The sequence below is a fragment of the Phascolarctos cinereus genome, unplaced genomic scaffold (assembly GCF_003287225.1).
Source record: "Phascolarctos cinereus isolate Bilbo 61053 unplaced genomic scaffold, phaCin_HiC Scaffold_8;HRSCAF=390, whole genome shotgun sequence".
Taxonomy (NCBI): Eukaryota; Metazoa; Chordata; class Mammalia; order Diprotodontia; family Phascolarctidae; genus Phascolarctos; species Phascolarctos cinereus.
Genome location: NW_027556291.1, coordinates 6,085,351 through 6,097,783, shown reverse-complemented (window position 1 = coordinate 6,097,783; position 12,433 = coordinate 6,085,351). Strand labels below are relative to the sequence as shown.

The following is a 12,433-nucleotide window of genomic DNA, read 5'->3' as shown; positions in this document are numbered from 1 at the left end:
GTTTCTCTAGCATTATCTTTCCTCTGCTTCCCAGATACCTTGATCTCTGCCCTCCCATCCTTCCAATGTTCACAAGCTTGGTGCTATCCTTAACTCCTCATCCTAATTCACCCTGCAGATCCAATCAGTTACCATTCTCATTGTTTCTACCTCCCCATCATCAGTCCCATATGCCCCCCTCTCTCCACTTGCATGCCCTCCCCACTTGTTCAGACCTTGCCACTTCCAACTGGGACTATTGCAAGTCTCTCCCTACTCTGCACCACCCTGTCCATAGCTACTAAGGTGATTTTCCCAAAGAGCAGGTCTTACCATTGACATGCCCCTACTCCATAAACTTCAATGACTCACCATTGCCTTTGGAATCAAATATAAACTTGTCTGTTTGGTTTCTACAGCCGGGATCCAACCTACCTTCCCAGCCTTATTACATCCCTCCCCTTTCTAGGTTCTATGGTTCAACCCAGCTGACCTTCTTGCTGTTTCTCATCTCTGGGCTCCCTTTTCACCTCCACCTCTTCTACACAGAGTCGCCATGGTCCCCTAGCTGTTCACGTCCTCTTTTCCAAAATGCCATTAGATTCATCTTAAACACGCTTATAAATGTACACGGCCCTCCTCAAGGATGAGGACTGCTCCATCTTTGTCTATATCTCTCTGTCTCCCCATCACCCAACTCTTCCACTGACAAGCTGAGTGACCTTTATGGGCCTCAGCTGGAAACCTCTGAAGGGTTGACTACATGACCTTTCAGGAGGCATCAGCTCTAAATCCCATAATCTACCAGTACCATCTAAAGCTATCTGTTGCCTTTAGCTAACTCATCTTGTTCACAGGCATTCCATTAGAGTGGACAATGAGGTACAAAATTCAAGGTGGCTTTGGGACAAGGTCTGGGTGCCACAGAAACCTTGGATCTCAGTTATGGCAGCTGCTAGTTCGGGCCAGCAGCAACCTTGAATGCATGCTGTAGACAATTTGGTAATGTCTCGGTTCATTACCCAGCCTTAGCTCAGCTGGGGAACTGAGCGGGCACCACCCCCCACAAAGCATCTGCTACCAGAAACAGTTACTGGGTGAAGCTCCAAGAGCATCTACCTCCAACCAAACCATTTAAAGAGAAGGAAACAGAGGTACAGGGAGGGACAGACACTTGTCCAAGGTCACACAGTTAACTAGCAGCACAATCAAGACTGGAACCCCATTTTACTTCTACCCCCTCCAATATGTTTTGCTGCTTTCAGTTTGGAGACCTCAGCAAAGGTTGTGGGCCCCACACTAGGCTCCTAGCATCATAGATTGAGGATGGGAAAGGTTATTAGAGGCCATCCAGCCCATTCCCCTTATTCTACAGGGGAGGAAACTGAGGCCCTCAGAAAGGGAGGGACTTGGGCCTCTAGGACATTACAGTTAGATGGGAACCTAGAGATTATCTAGTTCAACTCCCTTATGTGGAAGAAGGAGAAACTCAGGCCCAGGATGGTGAAAGTGCTAAGGACCATAAACCACCAGAGCTGAAACAAAGGCCCTTCATTAAGTGGAAAAGGTGAAAACTGAAGCTTAGAGGAGGGGAAAGGATGAATCCAAGGTCACACAAGTATTAAGGGTCAGGCAGAATTGGAACTCAGATCCTCTGACTTTTAGCAAATCCAGATCCACATTCCTTGTTTAACTGGGCTTGGGACCTGCATAGTGTCACCTGCATAGCCAGTGCAGACCCCAAAAGTCTCCTGCTATGGTCTCAAGGGATCATCTTGAAAGAACTCTAATGCCCCCAGAATGATTGGCTCTGGTCAAAATTCCAAGGGAAGGACGCTGACTTTCTGGTAATTTGAGAGACTATTACGTGGACTGGGGGGGGGGGCGCAAAATCAGTCAGGGCTTCAGAGCCAGGGTTGGTAACTGCTCCATCCACGGGGTTGCCCACCGGTATAGGCCACAGAAACAGCCAAATCAGATTGGTAGAGGGTTCCGTTATTTGGCCATTTGGTAACGCCAAATCCCCAACCCGTAAAAAAAAGAAAAATGAATGAATCAGTTCTGCTTGATAACCACAGCCTAAATCTATTGATATTTGGACTGTAAAACTTTAACTATCAACTGAATTTGTAATGTTGATGAAAAGCATATTATTGCACAAGGCTTGCTGAATTCATTCACTTATTCATTCAACAAACATTTAGTGAATGAATTATTTATCCCCGAATGCAGGCTTCTAAAGCAGATCAAATGAATGTATTTTTTAAGGAAATAAAGATGGAAGGGAAGGGGGAAGGGGGAGAAGGATGAATAGAGGAAGGAGAAAGGAAGGGGAGGGAAAAGTAGAGGGAGGGAAGGGAGAGGTAATGGGGAGAGTAGAATGAAAAAGAGGGAGAGAAGGAAGAGAAAAGGGGACCGGTAGGGGAAGGCTCTTTATTCCCAGGGTTCCTGAATGTAGGATAACCTGCCACCCTCTTTCAATGACCCAAACTGAGAGTTGACTTCTAAGACACTGACAGGGATTTTACAGGCTCGGAGGGTGACTGTAGCCTGCTTCCTTGCTTTACACTTGCTACCCCAAACCTGAGCCCATGTGACAGAAGTAAAGTTGTACATCTGTCAGCCAATGGGACAAAAACACAATCCTCCCCAATCAAAGGGCTGGGTGGGAAACAAGAAAAGATGTGACTCCAAACTTTGAGCTGTCTCATGACTATCTCCAAAGGGTTTAACTTGGTATCTCTTCAACTCACAATCTCTACAGTTGGGATGTAGAATTCCTTCTTAGAGGAAGAGGTGACCCTTCTCTTTGCCAATGTCAACCCCTGCTTACAGGATGTGATCCCATTTTCTCTGTTGGCTTGCCCCTTTGATCACCCCTCTTACTCTTCTAAATCTTATCCACAAGAATCTTGTCCTTTTCCCTGCCTACCAATATGTCCCAGTCTCCTCCAAACTTGAAAAAAATGCCTTGGCTTGACCCAACCATCATGATCTCAAGCTACCCCTTCTTTGAAAGGAAAACCATGTGGAGGGCGGGGCTGAGAAAGTCAAGCCCTTGGGAAGCCAGGAGCTCTACCCACAGGAGAGGGGGAAGCCTGCTCACCCCCCACACACACACACACACTGCTACATATGCACCCAAACCTCTCCCTGCATTTTCTTCTTGGCTCTTAAGAAAACTTTTCATAACCATCAGAGGACCTGGGAGATTTGGCCTAGATGCTCTCCGAGCTCCAACACTATGATGCTAAGGCTCCCAGCTCATTCTTCCAATCCTAATCTCACCCAAGGATGGTTGGCAGGGGAGCCTTTTCTCTCCAGTCTAGCCCACTTCACTGCCAGGCTCACTTACTAGAAGACAAGTTGCTGACCCTTAGACCGCTCTGTGCCTCCCTCGGGCCCCAGAACCTGCAGCAGCTCTAAGCGTGCCTGGGATGAGTCAGGCTACTTGCTACAAAGATGACATTGGATGTGACTTACAGCTCTCTTGTCTCCAGAGCTTTGCTGCCAAAGCTGAATGAATTTGTACCAAAGGGTAAGTAGCAGTACTTGCCAGCCTGAAGTAATGAAAAGTCTAAACCAGATTTATTTAATTTTTTTAAGAAATGCATTCATTTCTTTTGAGTCCATAGAGAAAACAGTGCTCGGTTCCCCAAATGCTGTCAGGTTCTGGCCCCTCTGGCACCCCTCTTGGGACCAGCACTATAAAGACTCTTCTAAAGCTTCGGAGTTTCATGTAGTTGTGTGGTACAAGGTTATCAGAGAATGAATGGTTGGGTGTCTTGTACCTTCTGTCCCCAGGATGAAGGATTAGGTCAGCCCTCTCCCAGGGCTAGGCCCCCCCATCTGGGGCCCAGGGCATCTCCCTCCTTTTCATTAGGAGGTGACCCCCAAAGCCCAGCTCCTCTAAAACTTGAGATTCAGATGCCCTCAGTGCTGGGCTCTCTCCTCCAGGCTCCTTTTGTTTGGGGCTGTCACCCACAGAGATTCATGCTGAGGACAAATGCTAATGCTTCTGCCACACTGCTATACATGAAGGGTAAAAAACTCCCTTTGTGCTTCTCATGTGCTAATGACTCATAACTCAACCCAAAAGGTCATAGCTGTCATCCCCCAAGTCTCGCCCCACAGTGTTGAGAAGCAAAATCAATAAATATAAGAATTTCTCCCCCATCCTTGGACAGGCAGAGCAGAGTACCTGCTCTGGGAGATAAAGCAGCAAGCAACTTGTTACGCCTGAAAGAACCAAAAGGCATTGTCCAACTTGGGGAGGGTGGTACTGCTTAGAGAGAAGAACCCATTTAATGAGGAGAACTAACCTGAGAAGAGTGGGAAGAAAGTGGGGCTGCCGGTGGCACCAGCTGGGCAGCCAGCCTCACACGGTGATCACCCTCTGGCAGCTCCCCACAGAGCACCTGTCACTCCCCATGGTCCTAGCACTGGGGGTGGGGGGGGTAGGAGGTTAGCAAAATATATCCCGCTGGCACAAAAGTGAATGCAAGCTTGGCCTGGAAGTTCCACGCTTTCCCCAAAATGCAAAGTTTGCTGAAATGCACAAGTAGGAAGTTTCTATTCTATTGGAGGCACCAGCAGGCCAGGGGTAAGGGAAGCCAAAGTTTTAAAATGCAGGTACCTGCCCTCAAGGGGCTTATCTAATTTGAGGAGGTACGCCATTTCCGCAAGGAAACATGATGACCATGAGTCAGGATCAAAGAAAGGCTTATTGACCGAGCTGGGACCAGGGTACAGACATAGAGGGCAGCTCGGTCTGGAGTCAGGAAGACTCATCTTCTTGTGTCCAAATGTGGCCTCAGACATTTCCTAGCTGTGTGACCCTGCACGAGTCACTTCACCCTGTTGGCCTCAGTTTCCTCATCTATCAAATGAGCTAGAGAAGGAAATGGCCAACCTCTCCAGGATCTTGGCAAAGAAAACCCCAAATGGGGTCACGGAGAGTCCGACACGACTGAAAAACAGCAAGGCAAAGGAGTGCCATGAGAGCGCGCTACAGCTAGAAGCCTTCTGGTGTCCTGGGCCACCCTGCCCCTGTCCTCTCCTCACTGAGCATTTGTCTGCTGAAGGAAGGCCTAAGGACCATCAGGGCAAAATGTATTATGCCTTTCACTGATGCTGCCTGCCTCCCTCCATAGAACACTGTAAGAGGTCTTGGACTTGGAGTCAGTGGTCCTGAGTTCTGATCTTGGACTTGCTCCCTTGGGCAAGTCCTTCCTCTCACTGGACTGCCATGACACCAGGTCACTTCCAGCTCTAAATGCTGATCTCAGCTATCAGTCACCGAGTTAGGGCTACTGTCACTTTTCAAACATGGAGGTGTCTAGAGTGGCACAGTGAATAGAATCAAGCCCACCTGAGTTCAAATCTAGCCTCAGACCCTTATGAGCTGTGTGGCACTGGGCAAGCCATTTAACCTCTCTCACACTCAGTTTCCTTATCTATAAAATGGGTAAAATAATAGCACCTACCTCACAGGGTTATTGTGAGGATTAAATGAAATGATATGTAAATCTCACTGCAAATCTTAAAGTTATATACATATAATATTCAATAATTCATATTTAATTCATATGTAATCTATAATTCTAATTTTCTACTTCCATATATACATATATGTATTATTCTTATTCTCATATGCTCTGGGTAGGAACGAAGCCTGGCTTGGTCCAAGTGGACAACGAGCATGGACTGCAAGGGCCCCAGTGTGGAGGAAAAGGACTTTGGTCAGGCAATCCAGGGCCGAGGATGGGCCTCCACCCGTAAGGCCTAGGGATCCTTGGACTGTCTTTCCCTGTCCTCAACTGTCCTTCTACCTTCTGGTCATGGTGTCATAAATGCCAGTGTGAGCTCACTGAGTCAAGGCAGTGGTCTAGTGCCCACCATTGGCCATTTACTGATGGGGCCATTTGCATCTATTTAACATTGGGGAGATAGCAAAACTTTGAGCAGCATACATGTGGCGAGAAAGTGATCTGCATGTGGTCCTCATTAGTGCATAATGAGGAGATGCAGAAATTATAAGGAAGGTGAAAAAACAGACTTCAGCAGATAATGATGGGGAAGGGAGTACAGCAGCTCAGCTGCCTTCCCCCCTGCCTTTCCTCAGGCCACTCACAGAATAATGGAATTTGGGAAAGGAAGAAAGAGCAAATCAGAAGGGTCCTGGTCATTTTAGAGGGGAGGGAACAAAGCCTCAGAGATAGAAAGTGACTAGCTTCAGGTCACCCAGCTAGAAGCCCTTGCAGGCCAGCAGCTGCAGCTGCCCTCTGTGACAGAGAAGGAGATCGAGCACCAGAGATGGAAGCCCACCTGGCCAAGGTCACACAGGAAGTCAGCGGATGGAGGTGCTCTCAAGGCTCAGTGCCTAGAATCCCGCACACGAGGCCAGGTTGGCAAGGTTCCTATTTCCCTTTGGCTACCCAACCCACTGTGGAAAGGACCTGGTGGAACAGAATTTGCTGCTGGCTCCATCTCTCCCTCCAAACAATCCCATCCAGTTAAGCTGGCCCACAAGCTAGCAAATGCATTTGCAAAAACAGTAAAGCATCTCGCTGCTGGAGGCTTCCTTCTCTGCAAATTTGTAAACAGCATTATTTAAAGCTGAATTCACAGACAGCAGAGGAGAAATGACTTTTTTTTTCAAGACAGAAGAGATTAAATAGAAACAGAAGCTGTGCAAACCCTGCCAAATATTAAAACAGCAAGCTGTAGTCATAACAATATTCCTATTTTTGCACATTGGAAATGCCTGTCTCAGGTGACCCTCACGCCACCCCAGTGAGGAGGCAGGGAAGTTATTTGCCCCATTACCCATAAAAAACATGGACCTAGAGTCAGAAAGACCTGGGTTCAAATCCCCGCTCTGCCAATAACTAGCTGTGTGACTCTCGGAGCCTCCTCCACGTTCTTCTCTTTAACAGGGAGAGAAGGGTGCCCACAATACTTGCCTGACAGGGTTGTTCTGGGCCTCAAATGAGGGGGAAGGTGGTGTGTAAACTCTCGGGCACTGCAGCAATATCGGTTGTTGAGGATACAAGTCACCGAGCCAGCCCTTGAACCCAGCTCTCCTGCCTCCAAGGGCACTCGGTCCTAAGCTCTGGCCTATTTCAGGAGCCTGCATAGGTTCACTCATGAGGATTTCACATATCATGGAGCAGTGAGCTTTGGGGGAGGCAGTGCCCAGGGGGAAAAGAACTCTTTACTGGGAGGCAAGGACTTGGATTCCAATCCTGAGTCTGTGTGACCAAACTTAGGCAAATCCTTTACCCTCCCTGGTCTCAGTTTCCTTTTCTGTGAGATGAGAAGTTTAGACCAGACAAAGCTAGGACATCCTGTGTGTAAGCCTTAGAGTGAGTCAGAAGAGCTGGGTTCGAATCTCATCTCTGTCCCTGACTGCCTCTTTGACCTTGGAAAAATCATTTCCCTTTCACCTGGGCCTGGGAGCTGCAAAAGGAAGGGGCTGAGCTGAATGTGTGCAAGGAAGCTTCCCAGCCTCCATCCTGGCTGCTTGCAACACTGCCAAAGTTGGAGCAAACGGCCAACTTTCTGATAGCAACTGGTTCTTGGTAGCCTCTGCTGTCTGAGGCTGTTCTTTTGTGTGGGCTTCAGGAAGCCCAGGCAGGCAGACTCCCCAAACACCCAGGAGGCCACAGGCCCGCAGGACAAGAACACCATTAGAGAAACTATCAAAGTTAGAGGTGGCAGAAATGGGGAAGACCTACCATGCTAATCCCCCCATCTTCTCCAGGAAGTGTTGGAGGCCCACAGAGGGGCAGTCGATCAAGCAAAGAGCATTAATTAAGTACCTTCTATGTACCAAGCATTTTTTTTCCTGAGCTCTAGGGATACAAAAGACCAAAAGGAAACAGTCCACTCCATGAAGGAGCTCACATCATACTAGGGGGACAAATAATTGTTACCCAGATAAATAAATACCACATATAGGGGCCCAGAGCTGTGATTTCATTGGTGAGCTGAAGTCATCTGCCCAGGGTTACATGGTCAGGAGGTATCAGAGGCAGGTCTTCCTAGCTTCCAGGCCATCTCTCCACCCACTGTACCACACACAAAATGGACACAATTACCAAGCAGTTTTGGTAGAGGAAGTGCTGATCGGTGTGGAAGGAGGGGGTGAGCGATGAAGATGTCCAATAAACCAGCCTGGAGAGATGGGCTAAGATCAGACTGGGAAGGATTTGAAAGGCCACCAAGCCCAAGGTCACATGACCTAGATGCAAACTCCTCAGGGCCTTGGCCTCCCAAGGCAGGCCTGCAGCACTCCCCTCCATTTTAATTCATCATTTCCACTTTAAAGAACTGTTGACAGGTGGATGGTAAGCCCCATCGAAGGAATGACAATCCTAATTCTGTGAGTTCATATGCACACACACCTACAAGCACATGTGCCCCCTCCCACATACCCCTCACACCCACAGGAAAGGGGGGGGGTCTCACCATAAGGCAAAAATCTGCTGATGGGATAATGAACCTCAGGGTAAGGAGACTCATTCTGCTTGGCCCAAGAGGGCAGACCTAGGAATCTGGGGGACAGGAGAGCGGTCCCAATGGAGAGTGGGCTCTCTCTCGCTCACTGGGGCTTTTAAACATAGGCTGGGTGACTATTTGTTGGCAGTAGCTTAGAGGGAATTCTTGTGCAGGTGTGGGTTGGACCAAACCATCTCTGAAATTTGGGGAATCTAGCTTCCTGTCCTGTCCCACATCACGGGCTCAGGTCAAGCTAAACATACTATCAATAATAGCTTTTGAAAGAGGAAAGATTCTGTGGGTAGCCAAGAAAACTAAAGCAACCTCATTTTGTCTGTCATTCCCCTATCTTGTCTCTGACCCTGTTTGTACTGAAACCCCCCACCCTATATATGGCCTTTGTCTCTGCTGAAGCAGCAAGGATGGTCCCATCTATGAGGGCAGGGTTACCTGAGGAAAAGCCTCTCCTGTTACTGGCCCCAGCAACAGGCCCTGTCCAATTCCCAGGTGGCCCAGGGCCAATTCACCTCCTGCCTGAATTGAAACCTATGTAAGCTTCCTCCTTCTGTTCCTTCCGGGAGCCTCTGCCTACGCAGGTGGGGCTGCCTTGCTGACGAACTCAAGAAATCCTATATAATTGTAGATGGCAAAGTAACCAAAGTTCTTCCATCTTGTGCCCAGTCCTTATCTACCTCAGGATCCTGCCCCCTTTTATGGCCCCACCAATGCTTCGACAGCCAAAATTGGCCTGGAGCCACCTGGAAAGCCTTTACCTCTGTGTATAAAAGCCCAGGGCAGCTAGGTGGCACCTTAGTGTGTAAAGTGCCAGGCCTGCAGTCAGGAAGACTTGAGTTGAAATTCAGCCTCCGACCCAGCTGTGTGACCCTGGGCAAGTCACTTCACCCTGTTTGTCTCCATTCCCTCATCTGTAAAATGAGCTGGAGAAGGAAATGGCAAACCGCTCCATTGTCTTTGCCAAGGAAACCCCAAATGGGGTCACAAGAGTTGGACACAAGTGAAACAACTCGACAAATAAAAGTCCATCTCCCCTATCCAGTAACAGCAGACTACCTGTGCATGTGCATACTCTCGGTGATTGCTATTTGTTGAACCTCAGAATAAAGCTATTCTAGTTTCTCTCTAACTCTGCTGTTTGCATTGGACCCAACAATTCATCATGGATAAGGGGTGGCCCAATTATTTCACGGGGCACAGGCTCTAGCTCCTAAAAGGCAGAGGCATAACTAGACATTTCTGCATCTGGGGCAAGCCCACACAGGCAGAGGCTCTGAGTTGGAAGGCTAGCCTAGTAAAGGGTCGCTTCTTATTTTAACTCTTTCGTCGCTGTTTCCATCTGTCGGCTGCTGTCACTCACCTCTACGTTTAGGACCCTGGAACAAACTCCCAAGCGCCTTACTCTAGTTACAGCGCAGTGGGTGGATCGTGTTTTCTGAACTGAAGTGGGAGGCTATTCTTCCTTACAGTCCCTAGAAAGGATCTGGAGGGGCCCAGAATCATGGCAAAAACAGTGGCCTAGGAACCAGCAGGCCTGGCCTCCACAGTCCCATATCGGCCACTTAGTAGCTAATTTCGGTTTCTTCCTTGCTGGGCTGAAGAGGGTAAAGACAGATCCTGGCAAATGAGTCTGGGATCATTATTTGTGGCCTGGGGGACCTCCTGAGGGCAGACCTTCTGAAGTCTGCCCAAGGCTAAGGCATACAAAAGGGAAGTGGCTGCCTGGACTCCCACAGCTCCTCTGGGTTGGAGGTGGGATTAAAACTCACTTCTCCTTCCACACTCTGCTTCACCCCAGCCAGCACAAAGAAGCATTGCAATGTCATCGGCCTCGCTGCCACTGTCATCAGTATTATTCTTAGGGCTGCTTCATCCTGGTTATGCATACCTACCTGGGCCATCCAGCTGGGGCTTCTTAACGGCCGGACCACAAAGACACTCTGCTAGTTATTTGTTTACACCTGTTCATCCTTCCATCCGATTCTTTTGTTCCCAGCTCCAAGCCTGTAAGTGAAAAGAGGAAAACAAAACAAAACAATTGCAGTCAAGTCAATAGGTAACCGGTTGGAACACTCCGGGAATACAGAAGGCGTCTGCTTAACTAAGAGATGCCCGCAGGCTCTGCAGCCTTTTCCTTCCAACCCTTATTGAAAAATCTTTCTCGGCCCATGTCGGGACTTCGCTCCAGAGACTGCTGGGACTGGTACATCAGACACCCAGAGGAAATTACAGTTCCCAGGACTGCTTTACTGCCTTGTTTCTCTAAAACTCCTGAGGGGATGGAAGGGGGGAGGAGGAGACAATTCCCCCAGCTTTGGTTACACACCCACTCTGTGCCTGGCACTGTGGTAGTAATAGTAGTTACCTCACAGGATTGTGGTGAGGATCAGATGCGATATTTGTGATGGGCTTTGCAAACCTTAAAGCTCTCTATAAATGCTAGCTATTATTATTACTACTACTACGTGTAAAGCACAGAGCTTGGTGCTGTCATTAACTGTCATATATTTCCTCTTTTTCTTTGAAGAAAGAATTTCAGACTATTGCCAATTTCCCCAGGTATGTGAGCTTAGATGTCAGGATGAGAGGATTTAGGCATGGAAAAGACCTTAAGGTGGGGCAGCTAGGTGGCACAGTAGATACAGCATGGGCCCTGAAGTCAGGAGGACCTGAGTTCAAATCTGACCTCAGACCTTGACACTTACTAGCTGTGTGACCCTGGGCAAGTCACTTAGCCCCAATTGCCTAAAAATTAAAAAAAAGAGGTAGAAGAAGAAAAGAAAGGCCTTAGGGATCATCTAGTCTTGCCCTCTTTTCCTACTTCTTTCGATAGAGGAGAAAACTGAATCTCAGAGAGGCTAAGTGACTTGTCCATGGTCACACAGCTAGGAAGTATCAGAGTTAGGATCTGAACCCATGTTCTTGGACTTCAAATTTAGCCCTTTTTCTACTCCAGTTATGGGCTGTAGAGTGCAATACTCTACAATATCCCCTCTTTGGAGAATGTGGGAGGACTGTCTGAGGACTCACCTTGAATTGAGAGAGTATTGGTGAGTCTCTGGCATGTCTCAGTGCAGAGTGGCAGGGAATGGGAATCCTTGGAGAGGTGACTCAAGCAAGAGGGCAATTTGGGGATCTTTGAGTACAGCCAGGGAACTCTTACTTTGACAATGTGACCCTGCCTGAAGCCCCAGTTCTAGTAATTAGGTCCCCATCTTGTCTCTTCTACCCCATACCTGACTTCCTGCCTAGCATCAGACTTTCTCTCATCCCGCCTTGTCATACCCTTGTGCTTCCTGAACCACCCCACCCCATACCTGGGCCTGGTCTATGACAGACCACAGAAGCTGTTTAGAGAAGTTATGCAAAGTATAAGGTGACCTGAGGTGGAAGTGGACAGTCTTGCCAGGGGAAGGAGACAAATTTCCCAATAGATAAATTGTCAAAGGACATAAACAAACAGTTTTCAAAAAAAAAAGAATGGAAACTATCAAGAGTCTCACATGAATGCTTCAAATCACTAATAAGAAGAGATCCATAAAGGAAAATAACTCAGACCTTTCACCTCCCAGCCAGAAAATTAGCAAAGCCCAAAACCAGAGTCAATGTTGGAAGGGTTGTGGAAAGAAAGGCTCACCAATATAATGTTTATAGAGCCACAGATTCAGCCAACTGTTCTGGAACACAAATTAGAATGATCTGAGAAAGGTGACTAAACTTGGACCTTTCAATTCCACCATTAGGCATATACCCCAAAGAGGTCAAAGACAGATAGAAAAATCCAATATGTACTAAAATATTCACAGAATCACTTTTTATGGTAGCAAAAACTTGGAAACCGTGTGTGTGTCTATCAATTGGAGAATGGCTGAACAAATGCCGTGGAAGACTACTGTCATCGAATAGGAGATTTGTATGAAGCAATGCCAAGTGAATA

The 12,433-nt window shown here is 47.8% G+C and overlaps 1 long non-coding RNA gene across 2 annotated transcripts in view; it reads right to left on the bottom strand.

The window, feature by feature from the left end:
• Positions 1-12,433, bottom strand: part of LOC110203383 (uncharacterized) — a 258,087-nt gene that overhangs the window by 219,346 nt on the left and 26,308 nt on the right. For both annotated transcript variants that reach the window (XR_013483560.1, XR_002322952.2), the window contains exon 3: positions 10,389-10,500. This is a non-coding gene — a long non-coding RNA (uncharacterized LOC110203383). The remainder of the gene's footprint in view (positions 1-10,388; positions 10,501-12,433) is intronic.